The sequence below is a fragment of the Pinus tabuliformis genome, chromosome 4_1 (assembly GCF_031772625.1).
Source record: "Pinus tabuliformis cultivar Carrire ecotype Pingquan chromosome 4_1, CPIR1, whole genome shotgun sequence".
NCBI lineage: Eukaryota > Viridiplantae > Streptophyta > Pinopsida > Pinales > Pinaceae > Pinus > Pinus tabuliformis.
Genome location: NC_142303.1, coordinates 384,716,009 through 384,728,360, shown reverse-complemented (window position 1 = coordinate 384,728,360; position 12,352 = coordinate 384,716,009). Strand labels below are relative to the sequence as shown.

General features: G+C 30.4%; 1 pseudogene; it reads left to right on the top strand.

The window, feature by feature from the left end:
* The first annotated feature begins 3,586 nt into the window (after positions 1–3,586).
* Positions 3,587–12,352, top strand: part of LOC149175895 (putative aquaporin PIP2-8) — a 43,597-nt pseudogene continuing 34,831 nt past the window's right edge.

Sequence of the window (12,352 nt, the reverse complement as noted above, 5' to 3'; positions counted from 1 at the left end):
TCTCAAGATGCATAGTGTCCCTGTAACCTTTAGGCCCCTTAACACCATTCGTATGTTCCTCAGATTAGCAAATGATCCTATTGACCTTAAAGATATGAAAGGGGTATATACTATCCCTTGTTCCTGTGGGACCCCCTATATTGGTGAGACAGGTCGCTCCATCAATCAAAGGATTAGTGAACACGCATCTGACCTTAAGCATAGGAGATCAAAGTCTTCGGCTTTAGTTGAGCATGCGGAAAAGAGCAATCATCATGTTTGTATTGAGGAGGCTAGTGTCATTGGAAAGGTTTCACAGTTCCATCATCGAAAATTCAAGGAAGCTCTGGAGATTGAAAAGAGGCTGTGCAATCTCAATAGAGAGTATGGTTGGAAGTTCACTAGATATTGGGTCCGAGCTCTCTCCCTAGTCGATTTCTTCCTTTCGTCCCCTCCTTCTCCCTCCCCTCGTTTCTTGTCTCATCTTTTTATTTTTAATAAATTAATGTTTACAATTATTTTATTTTATTTATTTATTTATTATTTATTTTTATTAGTATTATTTATTTATTTTTATTTTTTATTTTTTTAGTATTTTTTATTTTTATTTTTTTAGTATTATTTATTTATTTATTTGTTCATTTATTTATTTTATTTTTAGTATTATTTATTTACTTGTTTATTCATTTATTTTATTTTTTAGTATTATTATTTTATTTTTTTTAAATAAGTTTTATTTATTTATTTTTTGTAACTTAATAACCAATTTTTAAACTCTATAAATAGTTAATTATACTTAATCTTAATATTTATTTTCTATGTATTTATTAATTAGTTAATCCCCTTTAACTAACTATTAAATTAATAACCAATTAAATCAAATTATTTATATATTTATTAAATTAACAACAAATTAAATTAAATTATTTATATATTTATGTAGAGGTAAGGTCCCTTATTTATTTCAATTATTTATATAAGGTCCCTAGTCCAATTTAGCTGTTGGGCCAGTTAGCCATTGGAGGCTCTGCTCAAGCTATTTAACATGCAAAGCTGGATCTGGTTCTTCAACTTGTCCTCATGACACTAGTTGGTTCGAAACTCGTGACAAATGATAAACCTTGTGATTTAACCAGAAAAATCTCTCATAAACTAGATATGTATCAATTTTTTTAAATTTTAAATTGTATAACTTGTAAAATCTTAATACTTAAGAATTTTATTATCTCGTATAACTAAAATATAGCGGTGGCACTTTAAATTAATAATATTAATTTTGAATATAACTTATAAGAAAATAAATATTTATTTAAATGAAGATACACATTGTTAAATTTAAAGGGCTTCAAATATACCAATCTATAAAAAGTATACGGTAAACATAAATATAAAGTTGATTGTACTTTACAGGGAATCAATTCCAATACTGTTGCTGTAAACCTAAACATAAAGGGTTACCTATATTTTCAGATAAACATAATGGTTTACCTATATTTTCAGATAAACATAAAAGTTTACCTAGTTTTTCAGACTACATTACCGACAGGGACGCCTGCTAGATTATGAACGACGAGAACAAATTTAAGGTATTTCAGCCCTGGCACAGTTGTCCTCTTAACCACTAACAGGGACATCTCAATAAGGGATCGATATAAGTACCGACGATGTCAAATAGTGAAGTAAGGGATCGATATAAGTACCGATGATGTCAAATAGTGAAGTACTTAATGTTTTAACGTCAACTATGGCCTTGCTGTTACATCACGAGACTTACTCTCGAGAAATTGATTCATTCCCTGCTTTGGTTGGAAATAATCTCTGCAATAACAGGCAATTGGTGCACTGGATGAGGTTACGTTGCACTGGATGGAAAAATGAGGTTACGTTGGTATCACGTCGCGAGACTAACCAAAACGAATATTTTGGTTCGCAAAAATATACAGGGAAATCATATAAATAAAATAATAAATTAATGTCAGAATTTAGGTTTATGTATATTTTGGATTTAAAACATCTGTGGTTTATATCTTCTAACTTAGTTTCGAGAGAATACATAGTAAGAATCATTTTTCGTCAATGTTTCAAATCAATCCAATATCTATATATTGTTTTTTATCATTTTTTTTTGAAATTACATTAAATCAAATAATGACATCCTGTTAAATAGATAAATTAAATGAAGAGGAAGAACATTCCAACAAGTAAAATTTAAAAGTTATTTCTGACTGGAACAAAAACTAAAAATATTTTTCTATTAAATTAAAAAATAAACTAAACAAATATATATATATATATATAATTTTGAAATTATCATAGTTTTTTTACCTAACTCATAACCTAACTCATAACCTAACCTATGTACCAATAAATTTTGATATGATTAAAAAATTTAAAATTAATGTATTATGCAAATGCATATTTAATTATAAAAATAAAGTACTATATCAACTAAATAAAGATGTGTGTATTTTCAAAATTATGTAATAATATCTTTAACCATAAAATAAATAAAGATGTGTGTATTTTCAAAATTATGTAATAATACCTTTAACCATAAAATAAATAAAGATGTGTGTATTTTCAAAATTATGTAATAATACCTTTAACCATAAAATAAATAAATGAAGAGTGTTAAATTTATATTAATTCAAGGGTTAGCAGTGCTCTAAAGTTAAACTCGAGGTTTTTTGATATTGTTGCCTGATGTTGCTGATTCTTTTTTTTGATTCTTTTGAGGTTAGGTCTAGTAATAATAAGGGTGAAGATTTACCCACTAAAAATAGAGACAATTTTTCCAATTCATCATCCATAAAATGTAGGGAAATACTCTTGAAGTTTTCGCATTTAATATCTATATATGGAATTTTTCACATTTTTATTTTAAGTAATTAATATCTATATATGAAATAAAAATATGGAAAATTCAAGAGTATATATATATATATATATAAAATTATAATTTAATTTATTTTTATTGTTTTTGAAAATTTAATTAAATGTATGATTAAATAAATATTTTAATGTTTAGTGAAATTTATTATGTTTAAGATGTTGGAGAAGGTGAGGAATTTTTCTAAATCTTAATGGAAAACTAGATATCAAGTATGATGGGGGCTTGAGAATAAATCAAACAACGTTGCATATGTATATGGTTTATATAAAGGTCTCTATATAACCAAGAATCTGAATGTCTTTTCAATATTATTGAATTATTGGGATTGACTTATAACCCTTCGGTACCTTTTCGAAGGATCTGATCCAACTAAGAGTCAATCGTCTCTTCTCTTTAATAGAATAAAAACCAAACCAAGCTCAAGACTTTTTCTTCTAAAGACTATTTCCACATTCTCAGAAGAAAAAACGAGGAGATGGACATTCAACAAAACAAGACATATCATGTAGAGGCACCGCAATTGGAATTTAATGGCATATCAGAGTAGAGAACTATCCCATGATGCAAGTTGGTTAATACTTTAGAGTTTCCCTCCGTAAAAGATTGATGAACAAAATGAATAAGGTACAAATAGGAAGACACCATATGTTTTCACATAATCTCAATATATAGCTCTACACACCTCTTCAATACCAATAGAATGCTCAGAGACCGATGTCGTTTTGGCGTCATGCGCTCATGCCAGCTGAGGTAATGGACGACGAAACGACAGATTTAAGTAAGTTTGTGTCAATGACAAAAATTCTAAAGCGTGGGAAGCTTATTGCTCTGGTAAGGCATTCAGGGCCGCAAAGGATGGTTCCAATTGGCCTCCGTAGAATGGAACTCAAGGAGAACAACAGAGATAGACTATAAATGTACTTTATGAATAGGGGAATGTCTTGCTAAGCATGTCCAATGAATTAATAGAATAGCGAGATTAAACATGCACCAATCAAATTTTCAATTTGAGATAATAAAAATTTGGAAATTTTTAATATAATTATGGCATTAAATTAAAACATCAAAATTTTATGATTTTTTTAAAATTTAAAATAATTTATATTAATATTAAAAAATAATAAACTTATTATGTAAAAACATTGATACTAAGCTTAAAAACATTGATACTAAGGTTAAAAAATGAACACCTATTTTCCAGCCACTGAAATATAGCAATAATACCATATAAAAAATAAAACCCTAAACCATATAACCAACAAAACAATGTTTAACCTAATAACAAAAATATGATACAGTACATACATAAAACCAGTGTTGAAGTATTAATACCACAATACATACTCTTCATAAATGAAGACACAAGAAATAGACACCTATTTTCTAACCACTGAAATATAACAATAATACCATATAAAAGCCCATACAGACCTAAGTAATATGGCCTACTACAACTAGAACAATGTTTAACCTAGTAACACAAATATGATAAAATGGATCGAACAAATGGTGAAGTAAGTTGTTTCTTAAATATTTTTGCTAACTATAACAATCTGAATAATGAGTACCTCATAATATCAATTTGTAAAAGGTGCTTTCAATTTCCCTCACACGTTTTTTTTAATGTTATTGTACATACGACTCTTTCACTACGATTTTGATAATCTCGCGACCCCAGAAACGTGATGACAAAACAAAGAAAATACATATTCTGCAAACAGAGAATGCAATACATTCAAATAATGAAAAATCGGTATGTTTCCAATATATTTCTTCGGTTCGAATTTATTAAACATGACACGTATTAAATACACATAAGTAATGGACTGTATGTTAAATATTTAATGTGTATCACATATTTGGCTAGCATGATGGGTAATTATTAGTTAATTTCTCATGGCCATTACATAAGATTTGAATTCAAGATTTCTGATTAGGTGGGACTTCATTTTCAAGCACATTACCCTCAAGAGAGATTTGAAAACATATTTTTATTTTTAAATAGTTTATTTAAAATTATTAGCTTTAAATATGAAAAATTAATGAAATTGTGAATCATGTTTTAATACCAATAAAATTTATTATGTAGATAAGTATGTCTATTTTAAAATAAGAAATTTAGAATTTTAATTTAATTATCAAAAATAATTTGTTGGATTGTAGAGATTAAATCTCCATTGAATATTTTATAACATTCTTAATGCTAGAGTATTCTTAGTAGTTATCATAGATTAAAGGTTGAGATTTATTTCAAAATTAGTCACACACTTTTTCCCTTTTAATTAATTTGATTAGTGAAAATGATGCCATATGAAACTAGTTATGTTTTTTGGGTATGTGGTATTGATAAGCCATGGTATTGGTTCATATTTATGAGTTATTAATCCCCATGTTACCTTAAGTGTGGTGAATCACATAATTAATAGTTTTTTAAATGTATATATGTTTAATTTATATATTAATTCTTTTATAATAATTATTTAAAATAAAGTTATATTTTAGTTAATGTTTATGTTTCTTTAGTCTTGAAAAGAATAGAGAGATGTGTACACACACAAACAATTATATTTTTCTATTATATCTCAAATCACAAATACATCACATATTTATGGTGCTTATGATATCTAACAGATTCCAAACAAAGTGATTAGTTGTTGAGAAACTATTTCACCAACTCAATCAGCTAACAAACCAATCTTACCTATTTTCTAAAGTAAACATTATTTCCAAGTTCCCCCCTTAACACTTACATTATTACATGTGTCACAAATTACATATAAATCACATCAGTCTAATATGGTCTTCATCGACGATTATGTTCACACCAGGATATCTTGGAGACACTGCTCTTTTTTCACAACCACACCAGCTACCACTTGATCTCCATTTGAAATATAACTGCCTCTAACCATGATTGATTAACTTTGTAGAATTGACATTTCTTGACTAGCCCGAATAATAGCCTGGATATTGAATAACTCTATAAAAAAGTTTCCATCCTAGTAATATGCACCAAAATACACACTTCCAGTTATATAGGTAACATGTCTAAGTACAAATCTTATCCAATAGTCAATTATGCAACCGAGCTTTCTTAGCACACACATACACACATTGATAACATCGAACTAATACTATAACTTATAGTTGTTTCAGAAAAGAATGAGAGGCTTTGTATTAAAGTCACTATCATTGTCACAATCTAAGAAGTCCTCAAGGTTGCCTTCTGGAAAATATTCAATGATATCTATGTTGGCCAATTCGTTTAATTTTCCATTTAAGAGATCTATGGCATGAAGTTTGCAATCAAATGTTGTGTGTCCATGTTTTTGGCAATAAAAACATTCTACTGAGTTCCTGATTTTATTGACTATGCTCCTTGAGAATAATGCCATCTCATCATGTGAGTTGTATTTTGTGTTACATGATTTCATCCTCTTCTCTTTTGCTAAGAGCGTTGCAATCATTTTATTTAATGATCGAGGGGAAAATTGAGTTAAGGTGAAAATAGAATTATCAGAATTATAATATAAGTTGTTTAACAAGATAACCTTGGCACCTTCTACTTCTATTTTCACTTGAATTTCCTCCAATTGCCTTATAAGTGACTTTCAAACATTTATGTGTGTATGCAATGATGCCCCATCATTCATTTTGAGTATGAATAACAACAATTTCAAAGGTTATTTTTCATTCACGACCTTTTCCCTAGATATTGTACTTAACTCTTCCCATATTTATGAGATAGGACTTTTCTATGTCTATAACATGAACTTTTGAATGTGAGAAAGAGAGACCTATAATAGACTTAGCTCCCTCTTCCCTTTTCTTCCATTTAGTTAATTGTCTAGGGTCTTGAGGTGCTAGTTCTAATCCTTTTACTAAGCTCCATAACTTTTTATGCATAAAATTCATTTGGAATTTCAGATTCCAAATATAGATATTTTATCCATTGAAATTTTCAACTACTATTTGCTCCATTTTTAAAATAAATAGCTACTATAAAATTATTACCGCGTGCACTAATTCTACTGCTTATGGCTCTTGTAACAGATCCTGTGCACTAGCTCTACTGCCTACGGCTCTTATGGAAGGTCTAGAGGCTGGTTCCACTTCTCAACAACATTAATATCGTTGCACACTACAACAAGAAGGGGGGTTTTAAGACAATATTTAAGACAATTTTTAGGCAAATTCTCTTAACTTGAGACAAAAGAAAACATGTGTATTGTCTTAAATATTGTCTTTAAGCGGGTGTCTCAAATTAAATTGTCTTAAAATATTGTCTCTATAAAGACCATATATAACACAAGCATTTTTGTCTCTCTAGAGACAATCGTTGAGATTAAAGAAATTTTGTCTTTAAAGAGACAATGTCTTTGATCCTAATTATTGTCTCTCTAGAGACAATAAAAAATTACATTCAAAGATAATACAATATCACTTTTGTCTCTTTAAAGACAATATAAACTAATGAATCTAGAAAAATATATCACCACTGAAAATAAACAAGTATTAAAATTATTTAATTAAAAATAAGCTACAATAACATTGATTATTTCATATTAGGCAATAGTGGAATCGAACCACTGACCTCCTGCTTATAATACAGACACTCTTCCATTGAGCTAGTAGCCTTAATGAGTTATGTGAGAGTTATGGTAGTCCTTGAAATTGCATATATAGGCATTGATTTGAAAAAACATGCTCGACACATAATAGCGTAAACTTTGTAAAATCTAAAATCCTGCAGCCCCTATTTTTAACTTGATAAAAATAACTAAATGGAGTTAGTTCAATGTCACACTCATGTAGCACGACTCAAACAACAAGCTACTATTATAAATAATTTACAAACTATTTAATGTATTCATATAGAAAAAAAGTAACTAGAATTATCACCAGCCTTCAGTATCTTTCCAGAACTATTGAATGGTTTACGTTTAAAATCTTTCAACTCTTCATATATTCTAGAAATATGAATTTTTTCAAGTAATCTTTCACAACATGAACTAAAGATAAAGTACAGAGAAATTGGCATAGCCATCCTCCTATCCATCCCTAAACGTTTTGCAACAAGTTAGATAACCAAGCACAACTATCATTAACTATTAGTAACGATAAAAAATGAGAGTCAACCATGTCCTCATATTTAACTTGCACCCTAGAAGAGAAGGTTAGTGCACAACCAACATCTGCTTGGCCATTCAATGTAACCAAAGCTAACAACTTACTCTGTAATTACACTTCCAAAGAAGTCATGTGTAGCTTTGAAAGCTCAATTTAATCCTACTGCATGGTAGTCAAAAGAGTATGGTATATTTTGTTTTACCACATATCCAAATTACACCCCGAAACCACAAAAGTTGAAGTCCTAATTAAAAATCAAAGTGATCAAGTTGCCTTGAATTCATCTTCAGGAGTTGCAGCAAGGTCCAGCTCACAAAAATTTTGAGGTAAATTTGGGGATTCTTCACCCAAAAGTCTGTTTGCTAGAAGTTGATGAAAAGAGCTAAGAATCTCCTTCCTCGAAAACAAGTTAACTGCCTACTTCCTTTGATACATAGACTTGAAACCATCAATCTTGACAAGAGGAACCACACTCACTCCAACCTCTTCCACAAGTCATTTGCAATTTCTCCCATTTCATACTTACATTTAACTTCTAGAGGAGTGTCTTCATTCCAAGAAGAATTCCACTTTGTACAGGGCCCAAACATCACCCTTTTGGGGAAATATCCTAATAGTTCCTTTAGGACTTTTCTCCCATGCAACAATATGAGAAATAATATTTAGCACGTTGTTGTTGGCATATTTTCCATGCTTAGAATGCCCACAACCCTGGTAAAATCCATCATCCAGCCAGTTAGTGATAGTCATACCTTCAATGAAATTAAGATCCATTTTACAAGAATTACAATCTATGAAGACTAGCTGAAAAGTGCAAAGTTTTAACCAAAATTCTAAGCACAAATAGAAAAGTAGTTAGGTTAGCAAGCACATATACAGAAAAAGAAATCCTAAATACTACATACAAACATTTTGCTGAACAACCAAAGAAATAAATAATAACAGAAATACTCTGCCAAATCAGAAGGCATTGCAGACAGAACAGAGAATCAACAAGGTGCACATGGAAGCAATTTATCAAGAGGTTCCTTATAGAGAAATTCAATGGAAACACACTCACCTGAAATCTTCCCTACATTAATCTCAATGGTTGGACCATCATTGCTGGAATTTCCAAAAGCATCCTCTCATCTGCCCCAATCACTATAGATCCAGACAGTATTATGGCATTGTTGGAAATCTCGATATTTACTAGATTTAACTCAGTCCAGTGTTGATTCATCTTATGGTTAAGATATATCCTATGAAGATACAAAACCATGCTCTAAATCATCCTTTTTATCTTCAGTGATTTCAAAATCACTTCTAGTTCCTTCATCTTCATGTCCTTCTTCAAGCAAACTTTCCTCTGGCAATAACAAAGAAGCATTTGTAGGAAGAGAATTTCCCAATGAACTTTTAGCCTCATTGCCAGAATCCCTGCTCCCTTTGATGTTGTGTTGACCCATATGTTTAAAATCATCATAATTTGCAGCTACTCTTTTATATGTTTTTCCATTGTAGTTCTTCTGAAAGGGTCTTCACATAAGAAGAGAGTTTTCCACAAAATCCATCTTCCAGTATACCTGTGTATATCTTGTATATATTCAATTAAAAATTATACATATGTTTGAAATGAATAGCATGTGAAATGTTGTAGAGGCTAAGATAATTCTTATTTAAATAAACTTCATATAATTCATTGAATTATTATTATCTACTTTCAAAGACATCGAAAAATAGAGTAAAATGATTCAAAACTAACATGTTCTGGTTGACCAAGCTGGTATCCTAGTAGCCCAAAGAGAGATTCATGTTAAATCAAGTAGTAGATAAGTCGTTGCATTACACGTGCTCCCACTTTTGCCTAAAATCCATCAACAATAGCAACTAAGGCACACCTATCAATATGCATATAATAATAAGAGATAAGCAATCAAAATTATAAATTATAATTCAAATTATACCAAAAAAATTTATGCCTCAGTCATAAAGAAATATATATACCTCTACTTGCCTCATGTTTCTTTCTTTATCAACCATCATAGCCAATACTTGAATATATTTCAAGAAAATCATAGAAAAATCATTTTCTGAAGCCATAGTAAGGTAAGCTAATTCACGACATGCCAACCGCAAAGTTCCCATTGCCTCAAAATTACTCCATCTGTGTTGATGTTGCCACCAAAATAGTACTTAGATCCCTTCCATAACCAATTTTGGCACTCCGCTCAAGATCTCGTGCAGCTGCTAAAGCTGCTGCCTTTGTAGTTTTCTTGTCCTTTGGTATAGGCTCATGAATTTGTGATAAAGTAGGTGCCTTTTGAAAGCTTGTAAATCTACGCAACCTTCATGCTCTTCTTTCCATAACTGACATCTCACGTCTCAAGGATGTATTTTTGGAAGATGCAACATCGCCACCACTCGCCCCAGCAACTACAATTGCTAATGTCATTACAGTTGGGGATGCAAATGAAGAATCCCAACCTGGAGATATCACTGCAAGGACAACCTGCAAAGGACATACATTTGTTGGCATTATGATATAGGTATTGTCCTTGATGGAAACTCACTCAGATGAAAGATCAAAGTATAGTAGGTAAACATCAAAGAATTAGAGATCAGTCTTCACAAAATGAAGAAAGAGAGGTATATGCAGGCTAACCATTGAGGTATATGCAAGCTACGTATACACGCAGGTTCACTATATACAAGTCGCGTATATGTACACACACACTTTCACAGAAGGAAAAACACGTATACCTTGGAAATCTAAGTTTTTGGTCCAAAGAAAGAGAGGTATATGCAAGCTACGTATACACGCAGGTTCACTATATACAAGTCGCGTATATGTACACACACACTTTCACAGAAGGAAAAACACGTATACCTTGGAAATCTAAGTTTTTGGTCCAAAGTATCTCGTCCATGGTATTTTGATCCTTGGTATTGGTCCAAGGTATCTAGTCTCAGGTATTGACCCTAGGTATTTGGTCCAAGGTATTGGTCCTAAGTGGCTTTGGTCCATGGTATTGAGAAAGGCCTAAAACTATTAAAGGAGGAGAAGATCATTGGGCCAAGGTGTGCACGTATCGAATATCTGATGAAGTGCGAGATCTAGTATGTAGGTTATTAGGTTATGGTGCATTGTTCGATCTGAACCAAGGATGAATCTTAGCAGATGATGACGGATCAGATATAATGATGGATCAGGATCTTAAGGCGTAAAATGAAATATCATTATGTGTTTTTGCTCATGTATATTCTAGATCTGAATAGTGATGCATATATTATTCTGTAAATGATATGATCTGGGTATAACTAAAGTCTGGAATATTAGTTATTTTATTAATTAATATATGAATTATTATATTTATCTATTTTAATTATTAATTATTTATATATTCTAATATGATTTAAATTAATATATTAATCAGTGAGTATGAATTAAATTTATTATTTAAGTTAGCTGTAAATATTAATCATTTATAATATGTTTTAATCTTATTAATTTAATTATTAATTAATAATAATTATTATAATTTTTAATTATTATTATTTAGTAATAATTAATTATTTATTATATAATAATTGATTATTATCATATTAATATTATATTAATTAATGTATAAGTTATTATTATATTAATTTATTTTAAATGATAATTATTAATAATATTTAATATGAAATAAAAAATAATAATAATAAATATTATATAAAATTAAGGATTCTAGCCGACAGTTTGTTCCTCCTTAAACAATTTTCTTCCTCGTTAGTATTTATTCTCCCTGTTTGCTCTTCTTTTATCATCATTCTTCAACCCTGATGATGGATCCCACTTGGGATTTGAAACGTTGGTTCAAAAATGTTTATACTGTGGATTCTCCGGTCAATTCAAAAGATAAAAACCACAGATCTCTCAAATCCAAAGTCTGGAATAGCTGCAAAACTCTAAATTTATATTTGCAGATGTATATTTTGGTTGGATTTGAGTAAAGCACGTGTACACATAGGTTCGACACATGGAAGTAGCGTATACCTTATAAAATATGTTTCAGTTGTTTCTCTTTACTGTTGCAGAGTTCCGGGTTCTAGTTTGGGTTCTGGTTTCTGTATTCTAGTGACAGTAATTTGAATGATCAGATTGATGGGTTGTCTAAGTGAATGATTGATTTGGATGTGATTGGTTAAAAAGGTGATTGGTTGATGTATATATATTTGATAATTGAATGATGTTGTTGATGGATCCAGTCTGAAAATTTATGAAACATGGTTCCTGGAGGAAGAGAGAAGGTTGGCACCTACGTACTAGAAAACATATCATCTAGTACAAGAGCTAGGGGATTGTAGCTCCCTTCCAGGAGCAGCTAG